This window comes from Heterocephalus glaber, unplaced genomic scaffold, assembly GCF_053883595.1.
Source record: "Heterocephalus glaber isolate CG9 unplaced genomic scaffold, H.glaber_assembly_v1.0 deba00001461, whole genome shotgun sequence".
Classification (NCBI taxonomy): Eukaryota; Metazoa; Chordata; class Mammalia; order Rodentia; family Bathyergidae; genus Heterocephalus; species Heterocephalus glaber.
In genome coordinates, this window is record NW_028258308.1 from 41,743,751 (window position 1) to 41,757,170 (window position 13,420).

General features: G+C 36.8%; 1 protein-coding gene and 1 pseudogene across 2 annotated transcripts in view; both read left to right on the forward strand.

Moving 5' to 3' along the window:
* Positions 1 to 13,420, forward strand: part of LOC101718722 (disintegrin and metalloproteinase domain-containing protein 32) — a 117,325-nt gene that overhangs the window by 85,707 nt on the left and 18,198 nt on the right. For both annotated transcript variants that reach the window (XM_087217355.1, XM_021236779.2), the window contains one exon: positions 5,078 to 5,192. The gene's annotated coding sequence lies outside the window, so the exon portion shown is untranslated. The remainder of the gene's footprint in view (positions 1 to 5,077; positions 5,193 to 13,420) is intronic.
* On the forward strand, positions 5,645 to 12,405 carry LOC101724112 (ATP-dependent chromatin remodeler CHD1 pseudogene; annotated as a pseudogene).

Sequence of the window (13,420 nt, forward strand, 5' to 3'; positions counted from 1 at the left end):
AAAGAAAAAGAATTCTCATTTTCTAGATTCTTTTGCTCTATGGGACTCTCACCCGGATAATGCCCAGCTGAGTCGGTGAAGATGGACTTTCTTTATTCAACTGGAAGTATGGAAGACATTTGTCAAATTGTCATTATTTTCCAATAGTCTGAGTTACCTCTTGTTAATGTCAGAAATGGATTGAATTTTAGGATACTTAGTGCTGAAAAGTTTAGAATTGCTTGATGAGGGGGCAAAACCAGTGTACATATTTGAGGTACAATATTATTCTGTAATTAGAGAATGAAACAGGTTTTTTTCTACATATAGTTGACTCTCCATATACCGAGGCACATTGTCCTCAATTAGCTCACTGGTGTCATGATTATCCTTCTCAGCTTTTCAATCACATTTCTCAAATCTCAGCAAAGCTTGAAAAACACTAATTGCATTTTAGACTTTTTATTTTCCTGCATATCTCAAATACTTAATATATCCAATGAGTTCATGCATTCTCTTCTACCCCAGTAGAAGATTCACTACCAATGACTGTTTTAGTGATTGAAATGCCACCATATACCAAGAGCTGTCTGTGCTTTATTACCAGTTATGAATGAGGTCTCCCTTGACACCTGAGTGGTAGGTGACTCAGTGCAAAAAAACCATCTCAATATCAGCTTTTTCAGGTTACTTTTGGTCACAACAATTGTAAGTTGTGATCCCTGGGAAGCAATTAAAAGACAGAGATTATTCTGCAGAATGTTCTTAGAAAGTGTACATCCAGATAAATATCTGTAGAAAGGAAAGCAGAGAGGTGGGATTGGACAAAGAGAGGTAGAATATTAGCTGTAAAGAAATTTTCAATAAAAATTTTAACTATCAACGTAGGAAGCTCTAAAGTGGATATAATGACCTGTTCAAAAATGTCCCAAGTTAGGGCCCAAGGCCTAGGCTTTTAAGACCCCACATCAATTGTTAGATACAGGCTGCCCTGAGAAGGGTGACATTGAATTTCATGGTTCTCTTCAGCTAGGAAATTCTCAAAGAGGGCTGATAGTTGAGAGCTGTATGCTAGCAACATGCTTAGCAAATGAGATTAAAATGAAAAATTTCAGCATTCCCACAGGAGTCTAGAGGTGGTAGTGCGTCTAAGGAAGTGATCCACCTAAATGGCTCATACTCTGCTGACAACTTACTTGGATTTTTTTTTTAATAAAACTTTATTAGGAGTAACTTTAGATATTTGACTTTTAGCACTGGATTTCTTTATACAATAAGCATTTAATATTATCAATCTCTCCTGCTTACTTGCATCCTCAAATTTGTATCATGTTATATTATCATTAGCTTTCAACTTGCTGTTGCTTTATTTCCTTTTGAGATTGTCTTTGAACAAGGGTCATTTACAAGTGTGCTTAATGATTACCTGCTTGGATCTTTCCCAATAACTGCTATCAGTTCCATTGTGGTCAAGCAAATCCTCTCTGCATGAGTTCATTTCTGTTAAAATTTTTATCATTTGCTTTTTGGTAAGCATATGGTCTATATTGTGCATACGTTGAAGGGTGAGTTCACTACATATGTGCCAGTGAAATGAGTTTGTAATCATTAGATTCATGACCTATAAATGAAGAATTTTTCTATGTTTTTGACAATTATTTTAGGATTTTCTTTGTCTTCACTGTCTTTAAAATTGCCCAATTCTTCATTAATTATAGAAAATATTGTTTCAAAGTATTCTTCCATGACTGTGGAATTGACTGTTTCCTTTTAGTTCCACTGCACACTTTTCACTATGACAAATATGAGCATTACTGCATGATCAGCTAGAAACTTGGGCTGAAATTGGGGAGTGCATTTGGATTTTTTGTTTTCAATTATGATGCCTTTTACTGGAGTTTGACCTGTCCCATTCTGCCGCTGTCATTGCTGCTGCCCTCAGATCAAAGCTACCATGGGGCCAGATGTGGTGGCTCTTGAGCCTAGCAATGTGAGGCAGCTGGGGAACATAGTGAGGACCCATCTAAAACTGCTGCAGTGGATAGTTCATCCCATCCAGACCCCTTCCACTCCAACTCTCCTCCTGCTGCATGTGTTTGTTCCCTCTCCGGAGGTCTCAGGTAGTTTTATTATCATATCATTATTGTTTATTTGTATTATTTTGTACAAAATTCACACTTTATAATCAGAAGCAAGAGAAATGCATTTATAAATAAAAGAATTTATAAATGTGAGAACTTAGTAACTCCATGTATCTTTTGCTAGTTAATTCTTGCTTTATTGAATTACCTTTAAGTTGTTCTAAATTCAGGATGTTAAAATTTTAGGGGTTTATTTTATGCCCCAGTGTATGAGTGCATGATTACTTTTGATAAATGGTCTATGAGATTAGATATATAATGTGGATTAAGGAAGAAATCTGCTTCATTCATATATTGTATATACTTACATATTTTAAGATTACCTGCATTGTTCTGAACTGTCTATTATTGCTGTATTTTTTTTTGCTTATTTCATTAGTATTTGAAGATAATGTTGAAAGGCCCCACTACTATTTGGATTTGACTAGTTTTCTCTGTGATTCTGTCAGTTTTTGCATTATATACTTTTTAGGACACATGTAAAATGACTATGAATTTAGAAATTTCACATTTTATAAGAGAATAAGCCTCTTAGCATTTAACAATTATTATATTTATTTGCTTTTTCATTATATACAACTATATTGGAATTCTTTAGGCTAGTATTTGCATAATGTATTTTTCAGACCTTTGTGTTTTAGATTTGTTTAAGAATTATACACTTAGCTTTTCTAATTTATCTGTCAGTCTTTGTATTTTACATTTATATTTCATGTTAATTTCCAATATTGTATTTTTATTGTCCTTTATAAATGTCTCTAATATTTATAGACTTTCCTTTTTATATTAATATTACTTTCATTGGCAAATCGTAACTGTATATTTATTTTGCATAATACAGTGTTTTGAACTTGTACACAATGTGGAACAGTGAAATCAAGCTTGGGGGTTCTGTCAGTGGGGCAGTGGCAGTTCTGTCCGTTAAATGTGTCCATGACAGGATCAACGCTGCTTTCCTAAGTGAGGAGCAGAGAACTGTGAAAGTGCTGAAGGCTCAAGCACAGTGTGATATTAACTTTGAAGAAAACAAGAAAAAAAGAAAAAGCTTTTTTGAGTAGTAATAGATTAAAAGGCATGAAAAGAAATATTGAAGCAAATGTCTAAGGTTCATGGGTTGTATTCAGTTTTCCTGTTAGAAAACCAGTCTCCATACCTATGGTTGAAACCTCGAGGTAGTTTTCACTTAAGAAAAGGTGTATGGTATATTTACTTGATACCGCTTGCTCTGACGACCTTGCTTTAAACTTAGTAAAAACTTATTGATAATATCCTTTGTTGTTTTATGCTGTTTAAGCAAATGTAAAATAATTCATAAAGGGATAATAATTGTGAAATAAGCTTAAAATGATGCTAAGGGGTGGTATGGTTTAGACCTAAAATGCCTCCCAAAATTCTCATGAGTTTGGAAGGTGAATGAATAACGGGGATTTTATATTCCTCAGTGGACTCATCCACTGACTGGTTCATAGGTCACTGTGCTGTCAGGAGGTGGGGCCTGGCTGGAGGGACTCATGGGGATGTGACCCGGCAGGGTGCATTCTTGTCCCTGGCTCTTCTCTTTTCCCTCTGCCTCCTGGCTGCCATGGGATGAGCAGCCATCCACAGCCCAGGCCCTTCCACCACACTCTGTGCCTTGGACTCAGCCAACCATGGACTAAAACTGCTAAAAACTTGAACTAAAATAAACCTTTCCTCCTTTAAGTTGTGTCTATTGAATTTTTGTTTGGTTTTTGTTGTTGTTGTTGTTCCAGCACCTAAAAGGTGACTAAGACAAGTTGATATTCCAATCCTTATCTGTGATCTATATGTTAAAATATTTATTGCCAGCACTCTAAACTGTCACTGTGTAATTGAGGGGTATAATTCCAACTCACAATTGTAATCTTTTTTGGTAAGTAGGAACAGGAGGTTAACAATTTTAATGAAATTTAAAATAGTTTAGCAGAATGAGTGTAAGATTACAGTAATATCCATGCCACTAAAAATTATGTTTTAAAATATGCCAAGTCTATGTATTTATAATACAGGTATAAGAGTAAGCTTTTGGCATATTGTTGACATTGTTTTGGCTAGAACAGATGAATATGTTTTGATTTGTCGCTTGAATAGGCATGTTTATAAATGCATATGGAAATTATATATATATAAATATTTATACAAATGAAACAAATACATTCTTAGCAGTGACAGTGGGATTTAATTAGTGGCTAAGTACTCTTTTAGTTACATACATTTTGTATTGTCTTCATTTTAGAAAACATGTACTTATTTAATTTTAAAATAAAAATCAATACTAACAATAAAATATAGAAGGGTCAATAAGGAAACACTTCCAAATGTAAAGTTCTAGCAATGCAAATTTACCATAAAGTTTTGTCTTGTTGCTCATTTTTGTTTTGTTTTGTTTCTCATTTTTAATATTTTCTTTTGGATCTGTTTTGTTTTGTGTAGGAACAGATTTTCACCTAAAAATAAAATACAAAATATTGAGCACTAATGTGGAATCTTAAAAAGGTGTAGGATTAAAAAAAAATCAAAGTATCTGTGTCAATTGATGTCTATTTTATTGCAATCATATGCATAGAAATTAAAGTGCATAAATATAAATGTCCAAGTAGTGACAGCAAATATTTCCAAAATAAATTGTAATTGTGAAAAAATTTAAATTCACTTCTGAATAACTTTATTGAATCTCATTTTTAAAAGATGATTGAAGAAGATAAAGTATTTATTAGAAATAGGCAATATTCTGAGGCTAAAATATGCTTTCATGTAAGTAGTGGTTTTGCCATTTGATTATTATTTTGTCAAAATGTTCACTACTTATTTTAACCCATTTTTCATATTATATAATCATAAAGGTCTTACAAAAAATAGTGATTCAGTGAAATTCTGGCATTAATATCATATAGAAAACATAAGACAATTCAAAGTGATTGCATATTTTTCTGTTTCAGATATGTGATAATTTTGGTAATTGCCAATGCTTTCCAGACCACAGGCCCCCAGACTGTGAATTCCGTCTTAGTTCACCAGGGGGCAGTATTGACGATGGAAATGTTCAGAAATCAGGTAAGTAGAAAGCAAACTTTTAAGGTAAGAAGAAATGTTATTTTACATGGTGCAAACCAAAAAATTCTTCTGAGTCAAATTTTTCATGATCTCTTGATTAATGCTATCATGCAGCGTGCCTTTATTTAAAGTAATATTACACAATATTTTTACTTAGATTTTCTCAGAGACAGTCAACTTAATTAAATATATTAAAACAGTAATTTAGACCAGTGAGGAAGGGGAGGGAGCCGGGGCGCTGACATCGCGCGGGAGGCGGAGGCGTCGGCGAGCTCCGTGGCGGCGGCGGCTACGACGAAGACGGTTGCGCTCGCTTGCTCTCTCATCGTCTTGGCGGCTGCCAGGGGCCGATAAGCGGCGGGAGCGGGAGCGCGCGCGTGCCGGCGGCGGCGAGGACGACTCGGTACTGCTGGCTCTGGCCGCCGGGGCCTGCGGCGCCTCAATAGTGAATTGATTGTTGGAGCCGCTCCGCAGGGGATCGCGCGTTGGGGCCGCCGCCCGGGGCTTCCCCTTCCCCCTCACGGACTCCTGCTCAGCCCGAGACTCCCGGAGCCCGAAGACTCGGCGGCGGCGGCGGAGATCGCGCATGTGCCCGGGCGCGGGGGAGGCCGCCGACCGTGCGGGCTCCCGGCGGGCGAGCAAGAGCGCCGGCTTCCTCCGCCCCGCCGAGCCCGCCCGACTGCCAGTAAATCAAAGAGGGTCCCAGGAAATCTGTGAATGTTGAAGAAAATTCATCTGTGATTTTTTATATTCAAGGAGGAATCAGTACTTATTATCATCTTTTAAGCTGAAAAGATTGATATTTTATTTTAAAACATTGATATTTACAATGAATGGACACAGTGATGATGAAAGTGTTAGAAACAGTAGTGGAGAATCAAGCCTGTCAGATGATGATTCTGGGTCAGCTTCAGCCTCTGGATTTGGTTCCAGTACTGGAAGCAGTAGTGATGGAAGCAGTGGCCAGTCAGGTAGCAGTGACTCTGATTCTGGATCTGAATCAGACAGTCAGTCAGAGTCTGAGTCAGGCTCATCCTGAGAAAACAAAGTTCAAGCAAAACCACCGAAAGTTGATGGAGCTGAGTTTTGGAAATCTAGCCCTGGTATTCTTGCTGTTCAGAGATCTGCAATGATTAAAAAGCAACAGCAGCAGCAGCAGCAGCAACAACAGCAGCAGCAGCAGCAGCAGCAGCAACAGCAACATCCAGCCTCATCTAACAGTGGATCAGAAGAGGATTCTTCTAGCAGTGATGATTCTGATGACTCATCGAGTGATGTCAAAAGGGAAAAGCATAAAGATGAAGATTGGCAAATGTCTGGATCGGGATCTGCATCTCAGTCTGGTTCAGATTCAGAATCTGAAGAAGAGAGAAATAAAAGCAGTTGTGATGAAATGGAATCTTATTATGAGCCAAAAAACAAAGTAAAAAACAGCCTCAAAATAGATCTAAGTCTAAAAATGGAGAAAAGATACTTGGACAAAAAAAGAGACAAACTGATTCATCTGAGGATGATGATGACGAAGATTATGATAATGATAAAAGAAGTTCTGGTCGCCAAGCAACTGTCAGTGTTAGCTATAAGGAAGACGAAGAAATGAAAACAGATTCTGATGACCTACTAGAAGTCTGTGGAGAGGATGTTCCTCAACCCGAGGAAGAGGAATTTGAAACAATAGAAAGGTTTATGGATTGTCATATTGGGCGAAAAGGAGCTACTGGTGCTACTACAGCCATCTATGCAGTTGAAGCAGATGGTGATACAAACGCAGGATTTGAAAAAAACAAGGAACCAGGAGAGATCCAGTATTTAATTAAATGGAAAGGATGGTCGCATATCCACAATACTTGGGAGACAGAAGAAACCCTTAAACAGCAGAATGTTAGAGGAATGAAAAAATTGGATAATTACAAGAAAAAAGATCAGGAAACAAAAAGATGGTTGAAAAATGCTTCCCCAGAAGATGTGGAATATTACAATTGCCAGCAAGAACTTACAGATGATCTGTATAAACAGTATCAAATAGTGGAACGTATAATTGCTCATTCCAACCAGAAGTCAGCAGCTGGTTTTTCTGACTATTATTGCAAGTGGCAGTACCTTCCATACTCAGAGTGCAGCTGGGAAGATGGAGCGCTCATTTCCAAAAAGTTTCAGGTGTGCATTGATGAGTAATTCAGCAGGAACCAATCAAAAACTACTCCTTTTAAAGACTGCAAAGTATTAAAACAAAGACCAAGATTTGTAGCTCTGAAGAAGCAGCCATCCTGTATTGGAGGACATGAGGGTTTAGAATTAAGAGATTACCAACTGAATGGTTTAAATTGGCTTTCTCATTCTTGGTGCAAAGGAAATAGTTGCATACTTGCTGATGAAATGGGCCTTGGAAAAACAATACAGATGATCTCGTTTTTGAATTATTTGTTTCATGAACATATGGACCTTTTCTAATAGTAGTACCACTCTCCACTCTCACTTCCTGGCAAAGGGAGATTCAGACATGGGCTTCTCAGATGAATGCTGTGGTTTGTTTAGGTGACATTAACAGCAGAAACATGATAAGAACTCATGAATGGATGCATCCCCAGACCAAACGGTTAAAATTTAATATACTTTTAACAACTTATGAAATTTTATTGAAGGATAAGGCTTTCCTTGGTGATTTGAATTGGGCATTCATAGGTGTTGATGAAACACATTGATTAAAAAATGATGATTCTCTTCTGTACAAAACTTTAATAGATTTTAAATCTAATCACTGCCTCCTTATCACTGGAACCCCTTTACAAAACTCCCTGAAAGAGCTCTGGTCATTGCTCCATTTCATTATGCCAGAAAAGTTTTCTTCCTGGGAAGATTTTGAAGAAGAGCATGGCAAAGGGAGAGAATATGGTTACACAAGCCTCCACAAGGAGCTGGAGCTATTTCTGTTACGCCAAGTTAAGAAAGATGTCGAAAAATCTCTTCCTGCCAAAGTTGAACAGATTTTAACAATGGAAATGAGTGCTTTACATAAACAATATTACAAGTGGATTTTAACTAGGAATTACAAAGCCCTCAGCAAAGGTTCCAAGGGCAGTACCTCAGGCTTTTTGAACATTATGATGGAGCTAAAGAAATGTTGTAACCATTGCTACCTCATTAAACCACCAGATAATAATGAATTCTATAATAAACAGGAGGCCTTACAACACTCAATCTGAAGTAGCAGAAAATTAATTCTGCTCGACAAGCTGTTAATTCGACTAAGAGAAAGAGGCAACAGAGTTCTCATTTTTTCTCAAATGGTTAGATATACTTGCAGAATATTTGAAATATCGTCAATTCCCCTTTCAAAGATTAGATGGATCAATAAAGGCGGAGTTGAAGAAACAAGCTCTAGATCATTTTAATGCTGAGGGATCAGAGAATTTCTGCTTTTTGCTTTCTACAAGAGCTGGAGGTTTAGGCATTAATTTAGCCTCTGCTGACACTGTCATTATTTTTGATTCTGATTGGAACCCACAAAATGATCTTCAGGCACAGGCAAGAGCCCATCGAATTGGACAAAAGAAACAGGTGAATATTTATCGTCTAGTCACAAAGGGATCAGTTGAAGAAGATATTCTTGAAAGGGCCAAAAAGAAAATGGTTTTAGATCATCTTGTAATTCAAAGAATGGATACAACTGGGAAGACAGTACTGCACACAGGTTCTGCTCCATCAAGTTCTACTCCTTTCAATAAAGAAGAATTATCAGCTACTTTTAAAATTTGGTGCTGAGGAACTTTTTAAGGAACCTGAAGGAGAAGAACAAGAGCCCCAGGAAATGGATATAGATGAAATCTTGAAGAGGGCAGAAACTCATGAAAATGAACCAGGCCCTTCCTTTAACTGTAGGAGATGAATTACTTTCCCAGTTCAAGGTTGCTAACTTTTCAAATATGGATGAGGATGACATTGAATTGGAATCTGAAAGAAATTCAAAGAATTGGGAAGAAATCATTCCAGAAGATCAAAGGAGACGATTGGAAGAGGAAGAAAGGCAGAAGGAACTTGAAATTTATATGCTCCCAAGAACGAGAAACTGTGCAAAACAGATTAGTTTCAATGAAAGTGAAGGAAGGCACAGTAGAAGTAGGAGATACTCTGGATCTGACAGTGATTCGGTCTCAGAAGGGAAAAGACCAAAGAAATGTGGAAGACCACACACTATCCCTCGGGAGAATATTAAAGGATTTAGTGGTGCAGAAATTAGGCAGTTTATCAAGCGCTATAAGAAATTTGGTGGCCCTTTGGAAAGATTAGATGCAATTGCTCGAGATGCTGAATTAGTTGATAAGTCAGAAACAGACTTCAGAAGACTAGGAGAATTGGTACATAATGGTTGTATTAAAGCTTTAAAGGACAGTTCTTCAGGAACAGAACGAACAGGTGGTAGACTAGGAAAAGTGAAGGGGCCAACATTCTGAATATCAGGAGTACAAGTAAATGCCAAGCTAGTCATTTCCCATGAAGAAGAAGTAATACCATTGCACAAATCCATTCCTTCAGACCCAGAAGAAAGAAAGCAGTATACAATCCCATGCTACACAAAGGCAGCTCATTTTGATATAGACTGGGGCAAAGAAGATGATTCCAACTTACTAATCAGTATCTATGAATATGGATATGGAAGCTGAGAAATGATTAAAATGGATCCTGACCTCAGTCTCACACACAAGATTCTTCCAGATGATCCTGATAAAAAAACCCACAAGCAAAACAATTGCAGACATGTGCGGACTACCTCATCAAGTTACTTAGTAGAGATCTTGCAAAAAAAGAAGCTGTGAGACTTTCTGGTCCAGGTGGTTTAAAAAGGAGAAAAGCAAGAGTTAAGAAGAATAAAGCAATGAAATCTATAAAAGTGAAAGAAGAAATAAAGAATGATTCTTCCCCCCTGCCTTCAGAGAAGTCTGATGATGATGCTGATAAGTTGAGTGAATCCAAGTCTGAAAGTAAAGAAAGATCCAAAAAATCTTCGGTGTTAGATGCTCCAGGTCACATTACTGCAAGTGGTGAACCAGTTCCCATATCTGAAGAATCTGAAGAGCTGGATCAGAAGACATTCAGCATTTGTAAAGAAAGAATGAGGCCTGTCAAAGCAGCTTTGAAACAACTTGATAGGCCTGAGAAAGGCCTTTCAGAAAGAGAACAACTGGAACATACTAGACAATGTTTAATAAAAATTGGAGACAATATCACAGAATGTCTGAAAGAGTATGCAAATTCTGAACAAATTAAGCAGTGGAGAAAAAAACCTGTGGATTTTTGTATCTAAGTTTACTGAGTTTGATGCAAGAAAGTTACATAAGTTATATAAGCATGCTATTAAAGAACGACAAGAAACTCAGCAAAACAGTGACCAGAACAGCAACTTGAATGCTCCTGTGATTAGAAATCCAGATGTGGAGAGATTAAAAGAGAATACAAATCATAATGATAGCAGCAGGGACAGTTATTCTTCTGATAGACATTTATCTCAGTACCATGACCACCATAAAGACTGACATCAGGGAGATTCTTACAAAAAGAGTGATTCCAGGAAAAGACCCTATTCTTCATTTAGTAATGGTAAAGATCATTGAGAGTGGGATCACTACAAGCAAGACAGCAGATATTACAGTGACAGACACAGAAAACTGAATGATCACAAGAGTAGAGATCACAGGTCAAATTTGGAAGGAAGTTTAAAAGAGAGATCTCATTCTGATCATTGATGTCATTCAGATCATCGGGTACATTCAGATCACTGATCAAGTTCTGAGTACACACACCATAAATCTTTCAGGGATTATAGGTATCACTCAGAGTGGCAAATGGACCACAGAGCTTCCAGCAGTGGCCCTAGGTCACCACTAGATCAGAGGTCTCCTTATGGCTCCAGATCTCCATTTGAACATTCAGTTGAACACAAAAGTACACCCGAGCACACCTGGAGTAATTGGAAAACATAACAGAAACTTATGCTTTGTCTTTCTGGACTTTTCTTTTAGCCATATATCATAAACCAACACAGTAATTGCCTTACATGACTTGAAAGATATAAACAGATCTTCTATCAGTAGCAGTATTGTTACTTCTTTCCAGGATGCAAGGTCTATTATCCCAACAGAAGAGAAACTATTTTTATATTTAAGGATTCTGCTGTACTGTACTACAAATATTGTAGTACTTTTCTTTTCTTTTTTAAAGAAATGGAAATGTTTACTATAACAGGGACCTCAACACTGCCCTCCCATATAGGCTGGATAAAACTTTTTTAAGTCAGTTATTTTAGACTGACCTCCATTTAAATTATGTTTGTATATGAACTTTACTCTGACTTGTGATTATGTTTCAAGAAGGAATGAAAGAGAGGTCTTTCTTAAAGAAAAAAGGCTCAAGGACTTTGTTCACTTTCCAAAGCTACTTGTTTACATTGTACACTGCGACCACCTTGCCGCTTTTCATCACAAGCTTGAATATTTAAATTCTGTACTTGTATCTGTAATATAGCCAGGAATTTCCTGTTTGTGATTTATTATTATGCCTTTTTACAAGAAAAAAAATGGCTGTAAATTATTGTAAATGTATTAAATGAGCTTTCCTTACTTCTTTCCCCCTCAGGCTTTTTTTTGACTGTTCCTTTCTCTACCAACTCAGGCCTTCTTATCAAAAAAAAAAAAAAATCAGTGTAATAACACTTTTTAATGATTTGTTTTGATGGAATCATTGTGTAGAATGTAAAAATGGGGAAAGGGGCCACTTATTTCCCTTAGTCCTTTTTATATTGAATACTTTATTAGATACATTTTACTCCCCTCCCCCTTTTTTAGTCAATATTATGTTTGTGGTAAAAGAAAAAATGATGAGATAATATGGAAAGTCTAAACAGCATGCTCTGGAAACATTTTTTTCAGATGGATTTGGTTTAAAAGGGTGGGTATATGACTCTCAGAATCCAAATGGCCAAACGTTACTGTAAATCCATTTGTTTTCCCTTTTCATGTGGGCAATAATGTCAAATGTGCTATGCAGCCAGCTTAACATTTTAGACAAACTTGATTGACTTTTAATATAAACTATTACAATGCACACTGATTGTATATAAAAACTTTACATATGACAAATTAAATTTAAGAAAAAGGAAAACAAACTCCAGTAATTTAAAGTTGCAATAAATGTCATTAGGTACAATTTTAAGTGTTATATGTGAAATAATAAAAAATATACACTTAATTTACATTAAGTGTTACCAAAAACTATAGATTATTAAAAATTCAGTGCTGAGATGCATATTTCAGAAACTATGCAAGCAATAATAAGTTGGTTTGATAATGTCAATATGAATGAAAATAAATTACTTAGCAATGACCTTGATTAGAAAGGCCTGAAGTACTGTAGATAAGGAAAGTGAAGATAAATACAATAAGTTGCTACATAATGCCAAGTATTTAAAAAAACAATGAATAAAATATAATTATCAATCATAATGGCTACATGGAGAAAAAGAGTTAAGGATGATATCAAATTTTCTTGACAGAATCAGAGGATGAAAAAATATTTTCAAAAATAATGACCCCAGATTTTTCCATCCATTGTACTATTTTTAGAGATTAACCAAAGGCACACAAACTAGAAAGTTTTCTATGCATGAAAACTACTTGTGACAACAAGAGAGTGAATCAATGGGTTTCTTCCCTTAGATTGATTCTTTCTCTCTGGACCCAATTCTATCAGCATGGTACCTCAGCCAAGAACAGACAATAAATAAAAACTTTGTGTTGCTGCTACAGATTTATGGTGGAGTCGGGGATTTTTTGCAATCTTCTCTATTCCACTGTTCAAGAGAAGATGGAAGGCCCGGGGATTTAGTTCAGTGGTTTCGCCACCTGCTGCACAAGCACAAGGACTCGAGTTCGATCCCCAGTACCAAAAAAAAAGAAGTGAGAAGACCAGCTGACCTATGAGGCTGAGATCACAAGCCTATTTAGAACAGATGACAGACCTAAAAATAACTGGGGATTTAATAGGAAGTTTCTTGGGAAGTTAAGACATTCAAAATGACTTGAGTCTGTGGAGGAATTTAGAAAGCATGACTAGGAGAAGCTCCTGATAGAACACACCCAAGAGCACAAGCTTTCCTTGGTGCTAGTCCCTAGCTTAGCAAAAGCCTGGCTGACTGCTGAAGGAGGGGTGATGCAGACTCACTCTGCAGTGACCAG